We start from the raw sequence: 12,825 nt of genomic DNA, 5'->3' as shown, positions 1-12,825 counted from the left end.
GACCATCCCATGTTCTGGTGACATGTCTCTGCCCACCAAAGAAACTCCTGTTGTAGGCAGGGAATGAGAGGGATCATTGTTTCCAGACTGTGACAATGTTGACTCCCTAAACTTTTTAGATTCCACTGTAGTTTCCTCATATGCAGTCTTGCATATGGAAATAGCAGAATGCAGGATGCCATGAACCCCAAAGCCTGCAGAATTTGTCTTGCAGATAACTGGATTTTTGTTGCCATCTGTTTGAAGTAAATAGTCAGTTGCCTTTGCTTGTCTGGCGTAAGCTAAGCCATTAGGGCAGTTGTATTCAAGCTTGCACCCAGAGGGTACCAGTTGTTATTTCTTTTTGTTTATTGTGTACCCTAGGCATGTTAGAAGCCTTTTTACAAATGCCAGATGTTTAAGAAGAATGTCCTTGCTTTCTGCTTGAATGAGACAGTCGTCCAAGTAAGGCTAGATTTATATGCTTCTTTGTCTGCAAAATGCAATTACTGGTGCCACGCACTTTGTAAAGACCCTGGGTGCAGTAGATAAGCCAAAGGGCAGTGCAGAGAATTGGTAGTGCATAAAACCAGCCTTGAAACGGAGGTATCTTACTGGGATATTCAGGTATGCCTCTTTTAAGTCTAGAGTCACTAACCAAGCGTTCTTGCCCAGCATTGGCAGAAGCTGTTGCAAAGTCAGCATTTTGAATTTTGGTATGCCCAAAAATGTGTTCAAAATTGATATATCCAGTATTGGATGCCAGGCACTGTCTTTTCTGGGTACCAGGAAAAGGCTTGAATAAATCTCTTGTCCTTTTTCCTGGTCTGGTACTGGTTGAATAGCCCCATATCCATGAGGGACGTAACTTGTTTCTGTGCCTCTGACCACTAATTTTGTGGCAGATCTGGCCAACCGTTTGGAACTGTTAAGGTATGGAAATTAAATATGTATCCCTGGGATACTATGTTTAATACCCACTTGTCCTGGGTTATTAACTGCCAATTTTGAACATGAAGTGCTAATTTTCCCCCTAAGGGAGCTGCCAGAAGATAAGTGCTTGGTGATGGCAGAGGAAAGTCATTGAGACTGTTTACTGTAGGATTGTGCTTTGCTTCCTCCAGATTTGGAGGTAGATGCACCCCATTGCTTTGACGTGTAAGAACCCTGTGATTGTTATCTAGAGCGTTTTGAGCGCCTGGACTTGCCCCATGAGGCTCTGTCGGACACAGGAAAGGACCAATTTTTGTAGGCCAGTGTCTACTGAATCTGGGTGGCTGCACTTGTAAGAAATCTTTTACAGTTTGCATAGATTTAGCTTTGTCTTCCATTTTCTTTAAAACCTCTTCTGCCTTATTACCAAACAGAGTATCATGCTGTAAAGGTGCATCCAACAATTTAGCTTTAGCATGATCAGGCAGATTTTGCTCTTTGAGTCAGGCATGCCTTCTAATCACAGATCCAGTAACTGCAGCCCTGCAAGAGGCCTCCAAGGAATCAAAACCACATTGCAAAGTATGCTTTCCAACCTGTTCTGCTGCATGCAATAATTCTTGTAATTCTTTATTTTCCACACATTCAGAAATCAACATAATTTTCTGTTTCAATAATCCCATAACATGCTGTTGATATTTAAGCATATGAAACTGGCAGTTTAAGGCCCTAATTGCCAAGGTTGCAGACATATAAACCTTCTTTCCTCATCTATCCAGTGCCCTGGAATCTCTATCAGAGGGGGTAGGATTCTTAGCTGTTGAGGCTTTTACACCTTTGGGACCCTGTGAGATAGTTTCAGGATCAGTTTCAGGATCAGCAGCAGGATTTTTGAATAAGAAATTTGTGGGAGTCAGGAACCCTGTGATATCTGTCTGGCTTGCTAGGAGCCGGAGGTAGGGAATCAGGGGCCATGCTAGATTCCGAAAACACATCATCAACAATGTCTAATACAGGAGGTATAGCCAAAGGCCTATGCTGAGGAAGAAGAAGGAAATCCCTAAGCCTCTTTTTTGATTCAGAGAAATCCTGACTCTCCCAATGAAAATGTTCCCTTAAATTATGCAAAGTTTCTCCAAATAAATAATCTTCAGGAGGAGATGCAGACTGGATGGATTCCTCTGCATCAGAATCCTCATAGGGTGGTACAGAAAATTCCTGATCAGAAGAGGAATCAGAAGAAATAGAAACCTGATCTGAAGATTCATAATCAGTGTCTTACCTAGGCCTCTTATTAGGTGGGGGTTGGGAACTCCTGATCAAGGTAATTAAGTATTCAGCCATTTTAATCATCTGTTTTTTAGGCATAGAGGCCTGAGCACGTGGCTCATGTGTTGTTTTTTAGCCTTAGAAGTTGCTTTTGTCTTTGTTTTTGAAGCTGGCATCGGTTTTATATAGAAATGTTGAGGCCTGAAAACACCCTCAGAAGCCGGCGCCTGCTCAGCGGCTCTGGACCCATCCGAGGGAGAGACATCCACGGGTACAATACTCTGAGATTCTCGCGGCATGCCGGACTCCACATGGGTCTCGGTAGAGGCCTGCGACTTGAAAGTAGCGGGTATCAGGGGCTGCGAAAGCATCTCACTGAGTACTGGCGAACCAACGACTGGCTTAGAAGAAGCTTCGTCGTCGGTTTTGGACCTCGACGGTCTGTCTCTGTACTTTTCTTTGCATTTTTTGTGAACTCCGGTAGTCGGATTGTTATCCAACAACATTTCAGGGTAATTAAATCTGTTTCCAAAATATTCTGAAGCAAAGATATACCGACGCTTAATAGTGCGTTGGTTAAATCTAGTACAAAACCGACAGCAAGGCACGTTATGATCTGGGCCTAGGCAAGGAATACAGTACAAATGAAAATCCTTATGAGGTATTTGCTTCCCACAAGTAATGCAATTATTAACTTTTACTGACATCGGTAAGGAGCAAGAAAAAGTTTCCCCAACAGGGTACTTAGCTTTATTTGAAGACTTTGGTTCTGAAACTCGAATGATAAAATTTCAGGAGTCGGCCGACCGGCACTTGCGAACTGCTTCTGCTTCAGGCACCGCGCGGCAAGAAAGACTGAAGAAAATGGTGTCGGCTGCATGTTTTATACCCCTGACGACCGGACGTCATGGAAGAGGAGACAGCAACCGACACAGGACCCAAGACTTTTATATTCAGGCCGAATGAGGGCAACCTGCCAGCAGATTACCCAAATGTAATGACTGCAACAGTGAAACACGAAGAACATCGATGCTTTGTAACCAATAATCTGTTGTAATTCCTAGCCAGGCATCCAGATACAAAGCCAAGTGACCCCCAACTGCCTCCAGAGTAGGACAATTGGGCCTCCTTGCAGGAGCGCTGATAGGGCTTACCAAGGAACTGATCGCTGTCGCCCTGGCTCTGCAGACCCCCTCTGCCGCCAGGGCAGCATCTTCCATTATTACCCCCTCCTCTGCCCCTAGAGGGGGGTTCACTACATGTATTCTGGAAAGCTCCTTGGGACATTCGGAACCACATTTTTCCACCTTTCTGCCCTTTAGGGTATGGTCTGGTAGGGGTGGAAAAACGGACTCCTACAGCAGAGTCTTTCCCTCTTGCTCACACCTAGTGAGAGTCTCCTTGACTTTGGACCCAAAAAGAGAAGAACCATCAAATGGGGTGTTGACAAAGGAAGACTTGAAGGCTTCCGCAAAGAAGCATAAACGCATCCAGGACTGTCTTCGAAGAGCTATCGCTGAACCCGCTGCCCGACTCGAACCATCAGCTGCATAGGAAATGAGCCGCATGGACGAGTTAACTATGGAATTAAGGGTATTACGCTGGGCTGTCATCTTTTCAGATACAGCTCCATCTGTACTACCCTGCAGAGTATCTCCGAGCTCTTTCAGGAGATCTCTTTGAAGACATTTAAAATGAGTCAAGTAGTTAAGCGATCGCAAAGCAAAGGTCGCTGAACTAAAGATGCATTTTTCGTACCTGTCCATAGTCCAGGAATCCCTATTAGGAGGATGGACAGCAGAAGATGTTTCAGACATCTCTTTCTTGGTGGCCGCCGTCACCACCATGGCATCAACCGGAACTCCCTTAGTGAGGAACATCTTGTCTTGGGGGGAGGTGATAAACTTGTTGGGCCTCCAAGAGACCGGTTCCGTAGTATCAGGAGACTCCCATGCCCTTCGAGCAACCAATTCCATTAGTTTGTCGAAAGGCAGAGTCACCCAGGAGGTGGAAGGTTGAGACCCAAAGGCCTTCAGGAGCACCGACTCATCCTCAGTAGGGCTAACGAACTGCCAGTCACCCCTCTGCTTAGGGACTTCCAGGATATCAGCAAAGAAGATATCCTCCGAGGGGGACAATGGGGACCCTTCCAGTTCCTCTAAGTTGGTGTCTGATGTCAAAAACTCTTGCGGGGAATCTAAATGCCTCTTCTTACAAAGTCTCTTCCTGGGAACCTCATCAGTGGGAGCTTCTGGTGAGGTCTCAGTAGAGCAAGAGTCACTTGATGGGGTTACCCGAGGCTCCGGGTCTCGATGCTTCACTGGGATCTGTGATGTAGAGGCAGAAAGCGGCACTTTAGGGGAGGAGGAGGTGGGACCTGATGAAGTCTGTGCCTTGGATGACATAACCCTCCACATAGCATCGAAGGCACCACTGCTCCGACCCAAGGAAGCCGCCAGTTCCAAAGAAGACGGCAACTTCCCCATCGCCGAGACAGTGAGCTCTGAACCAGAGGATGGAGCCGAGCTCATCCATGCCGAAGCCCTGAGAGGAAGGGTTGGAACCGACGCATCGGTTCGACTCTCCCCCCGGAACCGACCAGAGAGTGTTGGCTCCCAGACTCTTCCAATGGAACCGAAGAAGTCAGGGTTGACGGAGCCGATGGCACTGGAACAGGCCTCGGCTCCGAAGGCTCCACAATCATAAGATCCTCCTGCCCCGGCTCAAAAGTCCCGGCTCGGCACGGAGGAGGAGTAGTCACAGCAGGTGGGATGGTCTTAGACCCCGAAACCGGTTGGGTCGAGGCTGATAATTTAGCCAGTGCCGGGTTCTCGAGAAGCCTCTGCACCACCTGGTCCACATCCACATCAGAGAGGGTCCTCGAAGAATGAGTCAAAGGAACCAAAGATGCCACCGATTGAAGGATAGGCGACCTCAAGGTTTCGGAGACAAGCTCCAAGACTGGGGACTGGCTCCGAAAAACTGTCTTGGTGCACGGTTCCGAAGACTGTGGAGCCGGCGACTGCACCTTCACGGTAAGGCTTGGAGCCGATGACTTGGGCTCTGAGGAAGCCTTAGAAGACTTCAACCCCTTCGATGACTTGGAGGTCTGGTCAGCCTTGTCCAAGGACTCCTGAAAATCTGGCTTCAATAAGCATCTACCCACCAACTTCCTTCGTCTCTCAAGTAAAACCCTGCTACTGAAGGAATGGCAGATAGACCAATCCTCCTGGTGGTGAACAGGCCCCAATAAATGCAATTCACATGGGCGTCCATGATGGACATCTTCTGCCCGCATTTTGGGCACTTTTTAAAACCTGATTTTTGTTTCTCCTTATGATCAGCCATACTAGGAGCAATACCACAGTAAACACTAATGAAGAGAAAAATATTACTGAATAACCAATGACACACACAAAACACTGCAAACTCTAACTACTAGAAACAATTCTGAGTTGTCATGCCACTGAACAACTGTCAAGCTAATCACAATTTAAGATAGAATATATATTTCTAATTTCCAATATCTAAGCACACTACTATCTAATAATAATAATAAGCTAAACACACTATTAATGTAATACTAAATGGGATAGGGATTAATAACTAAAGTACGGCCAAAGGCCTAAGAGCAACCGCTCTGAAAAGGACGAAACTCGTCGAACTTTTGATAAAGAAAATGCAAGCAACAGCTAACTAGCCCAATAAGCAGTACAACTGTAAAAGTTAGTAATATTATTCAGCTATAAGCAGAAAAAATTAACAAAAAAAGAGGAAAATATATCACAAACTGGCCCAAGCTCACCGACGACCTCCGATCTGTTGCAGCGGCAAACTAGATTTGAGGTAGGACATACAGCATCATGGGATAGGGACCTGGCCTCAAGCTACTCTGAGATCTTCAGCTAGTAAAGCGGCCAGCTCGGAGCCGATAGATCGGCTCCGAATCCATGTGTAAGAATGAACGGCGAGACTGAACAACTTCACATCTCGTTTGACTTGACCCTCAACAGTCTGGCTTTGTGTAGAGTAGATCCTGGCTAGTTAACCAGGTAAACTTCTTCAAAACAGTTACAGAGACTGTAGATGGTCACCATGGAGGTGTCTCTTGACCTGGCAAACATGTTTAATACTATTCCCCATGCTGGCATCATACAAAAGCTAACTGCTTTAAAAATCGACCCATATGTAGTAAGATAGATAACAAGCTGTCTGAACTACAAAGCTCGCACAGTGTGAGTTGCAGATGCCTCACCAGTTAAGTATGAAAGTGACCAGTGGTGTCTCTCAGGGCTCAGTGGTGGGTCCTCTTGTTTTGGTATTTACTTCTTAGATCTCTTAGTAGAGAGCCAAGACCACTGTCTCTTAGCTATGCAGATGACTGCAAACTGAAGGTTGTTGTTAAGTCATCCAGTGATACCCAAACTCCCCTGAATACACTCTCCAAAGTAAATCCTTGGTGTACTAAAAATGAGCTTAAACTAAATGCTAAAATGTGTGGTGGCACTTTAGGTAGACAACCCCTCCCCTCATCATTTGTATAGCTAAAACACCACTACAAAATTAAAATTTTGTCAGGGACCTAAAAACCTGGGCTGATTGTCCCATCATGTAACAACAGTTGCCAGGAAATCCTTTTACTTAGTCCACCAAATTGCCAAGGGAATATCATCAAAACGAAAGAGGTAATCACTCCTTTATACTCAGCACTGATCATGCTAATTATCAAGTACAACACCCTCCTTTGAGATGTAACTCACTAAACCTATCAAAGAATTAGAAAAGGCTCCTTACTAATAAAATCATGGGCCTAAAGTCCCTGAGCTACCAACAGACTGTAATAATTTATCCAGTGTCTTACAGACATTTGAGGTGAGACCTGTCTTGCTTATTGACCACTAGAGAACCAGTTGCCCTGGACCTTCTGTTTTTCCACAAGTCCAGGGACCTAAATCTTCACCAGCAGATAAATAAAGCACAGTGGAGAGGCATGCTTATGTCAGCACCACAAACTTCCCCTACATTTTAAGCAGTGTGATTTACTATTACTTTTAATATCAATTAGTGACTGGATGGATATCCACAATTTTACTGTGGGTTGTACTGGTATGGTGCTGCCTCACGGAAGGTACTGGTAAGGGATGAATGGTCATAAGATCTGTTGGCCTTGGAATATCTATGAATCTAAGCAGTTTTAATGGCTTACTCTCATAGCTTGTCAGGGCATCTCTGCTCACACTCATAATGAAACAGCATAAAGTGGGCGCAAGACAATGAATGCTTAAATACGGCAAAATGATTACTACACTGTAAGTCAATCTAGCTTCAGTGAAATGTACCTCAGTAGCAAACTCTGCCTAAAACAGGCTTTTTAACAGGACAGCAAATGCCTATCCTGGTACTTATGCGACGAGTTATGAAAAATAAACTTCACCTGTAGAATACACCTCTCAACTGTATGAGGTATATAAATTAATTTAATTTCTTTTTATACTTCTGTAAGTGTTACCTTTATAGATTCACAAATTCATAGATTAGTATGAATTAGACTATGAATCTATGAATCTATGTTACCTTTATTGCTATTGATCCCAGGTTGTGTCTGAAAAGTGTCAATAGACCAGCCCACTTACTCGGTAAATCAAAAGCAATAATTCAGTTGGTAAATAAACTGTCCAGAATTTTATAAAACACCCCTGCTTTTGCCTCATATTTTTGCCCTGTCCCTTATAAATATATATGATTTTCTGGTATACCACTCAGGATCATACCTCTCAACTCTCCACAATTTCGCAAATGTCCAGATTGTTGCCTCATGTTTTTAGTCTTTTCTTCATAAAATCTGTGGTATTCTGCCAAATCACTGAGGATTTTGCACAGTAAATAATGAAACATTTGAGTCTGAGACTTCATATCCTTCAGAAAATATATGCTACTGCAAAACCTGTTATTCTAGCAGCTTTCTAAATTTATAAGAGCAATATTTAAAATCCGTTCCTGATTTTGGCCCTTTAAACCCATTATTTTAGGTTTTGCCCAAAATTCTCAAGCAAAGCTTGAGAGGCATGCAGAGGATTACAGTCATTCAGTAATGTCAGACAGTAAAAGTTTCACACTTCTATTTTCAGAAAATGCATGTTGATGCCAAACCTGTTCCCTTAAAATTTTAAATGGATAAGTAATAGTTAAAAATTGTCCCAGATTTTAAGCCATCTTTCCCGTTACTTTTGGTTTTATTCAAAATTCTTGATGAAAGAAGTCAATTAGTATGTATGCATTAGAAACACGGACATAGTCATTTCCATGGTAATTGCGAGCTCTGGCAGCCAGAAAAAGATGAGTTATTACGCAAACCATCATTTTTCCAGCTGCCTGAGCTTGTTGTTACCTCAAAAATGTCAATGCAAATAATTCTATGTAATCGCTACTTAAGTGGTAGTTTCAAGGCACACTTGACAACTTCTGAAATCGGGGGAGCTTCTTGCCCCTTCTCAACCTATGGTTCCAGTATATATGTTCTTTGCAACACCAATATGTCTTTCCTTGCATTGCAATGTAGGTGGAATCAGGAATGTAGCAGTTGGTCTGAAGATCACTGGCCGGAACTCGACTGCTTTGCTCTGAACTGCTTTTGCTGATAAAAATTCAGTAAAGGAGTTTATTTCATATAAAAAAGCTTCTTATTAGTAACAAGTATTTTGAAGGTTATAAGGAACATGCGTTTTTGAAAGATCATTTTATTTTGCTTTTCTTTTCTAAGTCCCCTAAGTTGGCCAAACAAAAATTCTTCATTTACAGGGACATTCAAAGACCAGGTTCCTCCATCTTCATTACAAGACTCTGCTGTTAGCTGAGCTAAAATTTGTAAGATCATTCCTGAAATTGCATTTCTTGAAGTAGCATCCAAAGCATCGTAAGCATATTTCACTGTATGCACTTCTGGCCTGTCTATTACTGCAACCAGTTTTTCTATTCTATGTATGATATTACCATTATGAATAGATCGTAGATTTTCTTGAATTTGTACTAAAATGGAAAACTGGTAAAATACCAAGTGAACCACACAGTTTAAACTAAAAAGGTGCTACACATGTAAAAATTTTTTTTTACCACATTTATATAGTAACCCAGATTCTAGGAGCACTATCACTGACCATGTTCCCTGTTGCATTTCTCGGAGGCCATCTCTGTCTAACGTACAGAGCCATGTCCAACCCAGAATTGTTGAACATGCTCCATCTTAGCAAAACCAAATCTACTCAAGCTACATGCTCTAGGGATATAAACCTCAACACAACAATGAAAAGAACATGCTGGAGGGATAGATTCCCTTCGCAGAGACTTCCCTTACTATGGAACAGGGTCCCGATCTACATAAGACAGAGCCCCTCACTATCACTCTTCAAGAGGAACCTTGATGAGTGGATGGGTAACAGAAAGTTCACACCGGGGATCACACCAACAGCACTACTAGATAGGGGCCAAGGGTACTAGCTGCTAGCACAAGGGTCTAGGGAACTACTAAAGGGGCGGTGAATACCGCACAACGTGGCTGGGCTAATATATGCCTTCGGGCAGATAGCTCAGTACCAACCTATGAACCTTTGTGTTCTGTTGTCAGAGTTTGAAATTTAGAAATAAAAGATCACATTTAGATGCTACCAAAGTTTCAGTATGTTAGGCTTGCTTTGTTGCAGGTACTGGATTTAGCTCTGAGGTCATGGCATTCAAAGAAGAGGAAAATGTTTCATGCTTTTTTTTAAACATTTTACCCTTCCACTGTGCTTGTACAACCTAAGGAGCAGTATGTATGAAATTCATGGTGTGTGGACAAAACCTCAACATCATGGAATGCAGCATAAATAATTATTTTCTGCTGTTTTGTATTGTTTTTAACACAGACTTTTTAAAGGCTATTACACTGTTGCATTTAGAGATACTGCATTTATGATGTTTTGCATCTTAACTAAGAGAAATGTGATGTTTTACAGTAAATCTCTCAAATCCTTATCCAACGTAAACAATACCAATGGAGTAGTTTTTCCAATTTTGTAGAGGTTGGTAACTATATAGTAAGAGGATCAGCTATGGGAAAATTAAATACATCCTGCCTGCTCACCATTACTAGTGAGACATTTGTTTATAGGTTCATAGATTAGTACTAGGCTAACTGCCCTTGTGGACCATTTTAAGCTTAGCCAATTACTCCATGTAAGAATCGAATCAAACCCTGCACCTTGTGTCTTTAAGGTAAACACCTTAATCATTATATCATCCTTTAATTTTTAACCAAGGTAAGTCAGCTTTTCAAATTGACCTCTTTCAGCAATAATCTACCACACTTAGCTGCTAGAGACTGATTTCTGCCTTCAACGTATTTTAAAAAGTATAGTGAAATAGAGAGTCTGCCCATTTCATATGTGACAATCTCAACACATCTTTTTATCATTTCTATGGTGATAAGGGATTACCCTCAGGTCAACCAAACTATTCCTACATGAAATTTAAAGTTTCCATGAAGTAAATGTTTTCTAGTGGAGAACCCATGGACTAGGAATAACTACTTTCCTTATATGAATGCTGAGAAGTAGGACACTGAATCTCTCATATATAGAAATCTTCCAACTCATGTGAGGAAGCAGGAGTTCTTTTTTCCTTGCTGTCTTGAACCTTCACTAAAACATGTGAAGAGATATATCTCAGTGTTTCAAACACTAACGTTTGGTCTGATGTAGGTGATGTAGTTCTCTGCTGTTTTAATACAGTTCTACTTTTACTAAATAAAAACACTCATTAGCAAACAATACATAAATAATAGATGAAGAGAAACAAAAGAAAATTAGATTGTGTTGTAGGTGGCCTGACTATACACCTGAGAGCTGTTATGTTCATCACCACCAAAGGCCTCTTGACCTGACAAAATCATAGGGGACACCAATACAGTTATAGATAAAGGTATGTTAAGTTTATAACTTCTAGCAGCACTGAGGTTGGCCACGATGATATTGGCAATAAAAATTTTGAATCCTGCTTTTGGATTTTATTTGTAAGTGCTATCCTCCTCCACATTTAAAGCAGAAGACATGGACTTCTGTTTAACAAATTTTGCATTTTTCATATTTCACAGCATCCTCTGATGTCTGTCTCCTACATGACTTCACTATTTTATCTCTTATCTTCTGAACATCATTACAATCCATGGATTTCATTTTACCAAGAAACAGAAGTTGAAAAGGAAAGAAAGAAGCTCAGCTGTATTTGTGGTAAAAAAATGCTCTGTACTTACCACAACCACAGCAGAGCTTTGAATTAAGACAGAAGAGGAAGTTTAAAGGAATGCAAGCACACTGGTTTTCAAAGAGACTGTGGTACCTGGTAAAAGTTCTGGCTAGGAGTGAAGACACATAAGGTGGATAAAAACCCACATGTTATGATTTATTGTTGAAGTGATGCTTCCCATAGAAGACCATGCAAATTTTCTTTTGGGAGATGGAATGCTTAACACTATAGTTGTCCAAATTTTCTTGGCTTATATGAACAAAACAGGAATAAAATCTGCTCTCTGCTGCTCTAAGATAACACAATTTATGAGCTGTTACTGTAAAATGTATAAAATGAGGATACATCTATTAACAATATTCATCTGTTAAAACAATCAGGTGTGAAATGTGTACAACTTGAGTGTATGATTAAAAAATACACACAAATCAGGCATAACAATCTGCAGTCCAGTGACTATGTGCATCTGGCACGTGCAGTTAGAGAAGGCACTTCACTCCCTCCCCCCAAGATTAAACTACATGTTGCTTGACACTCTGATACAAACAGTCATGAAATGCATTTGAAGAGTGAATTGAGCCACTGATTATGCATGGCATGTGAGTAAGTGGGCTTTATATACTCACTGTGAAGTCCCATCTGAAATTTCTCTCTCTCTAAGGCTTTATAGACAACCCTTCAGCAAACCTAAAAATACCTAACTTTTAAAGCCAGCTTTTTGTCCTAAAATATATGCTAGTAACAATGCTTAGAATCTTCACAATCAAGACTGACTTTGGCATGTAATGGGACAGTAACTGCTGTGCAATACGTTTTAAATTCCAGTGGTGCATAACCACGAGCACTGTACCAGACAATAGAATTTATTCTCAAAGTCTGAAAACGATCCTGAGTCAGATATAATCAATTTATCTTAAATTTATAGAAAATGGCATATTTCATACAATGGATGCATACTTCTGTGATACTAAGGTATTCAACTTTGTTATAGTTTTGTCTGACAGCTGACTGAATACTAAAATGGCCATTTTTATGAGTATTAACTTCTTCTGTGGTGTACTGCACTGCCTCCTATGAAATGCATCATTACAGTACACAAGTCAAGTTCAAATTTAACATGGCATTTAGACTTAACCACATCATCCAGGTAAACTGCCACTTAACCAAAGGAAAATGGTTTCAGGCAATACTTAAAATAAATACATAAAATCTTGCATGTATGATAACCCATTTGAGGAAATATATTAAGGAGATGCAGACTGAGTCATTCTGAATAAACTCTTGATCAGTATTTTGTAACTGACTCGACAGTTTAAAAGACCTTCCTTGTATTTCTGCAGATCAGCTTACATAAAAATTTAGAAA

The 12,825-nt window shown here is 41.5% G+C and overlaps 1 protein-coding gene across 1 annotated transcript in view; it reads right to left on the bottom strand.

Moving 5' to 3' along the window:
- FNBP1 (formin binding protein 1) overlaps window positions 1-12,825 on the bottom strand; it is a 2,646,599-nt gene that overhangs the window by 366,606 nt on the left and 2,267,168 nt on the right. The window lies entirely within an intron of this gene.

The sequence above is a fragment of the Protopterus annectens genome, chromosome 16.part0, assembly GCF_019279795.1.
Source record: "Protopterus annectens isolate FY-2018-M chromosome 16.part0, PAN1.0, whole genome shotgun sequence".
In the NCBI taxonomy this organism is placed as follows: Eukaryota; Metazoa; Chordata; order Ceratodontiformes; family Protopteridae; genus Protopterus; species Protopterus annectens.
This window is presented reverse-complemented; position numbering and strand designations above follow the sequence as displayed.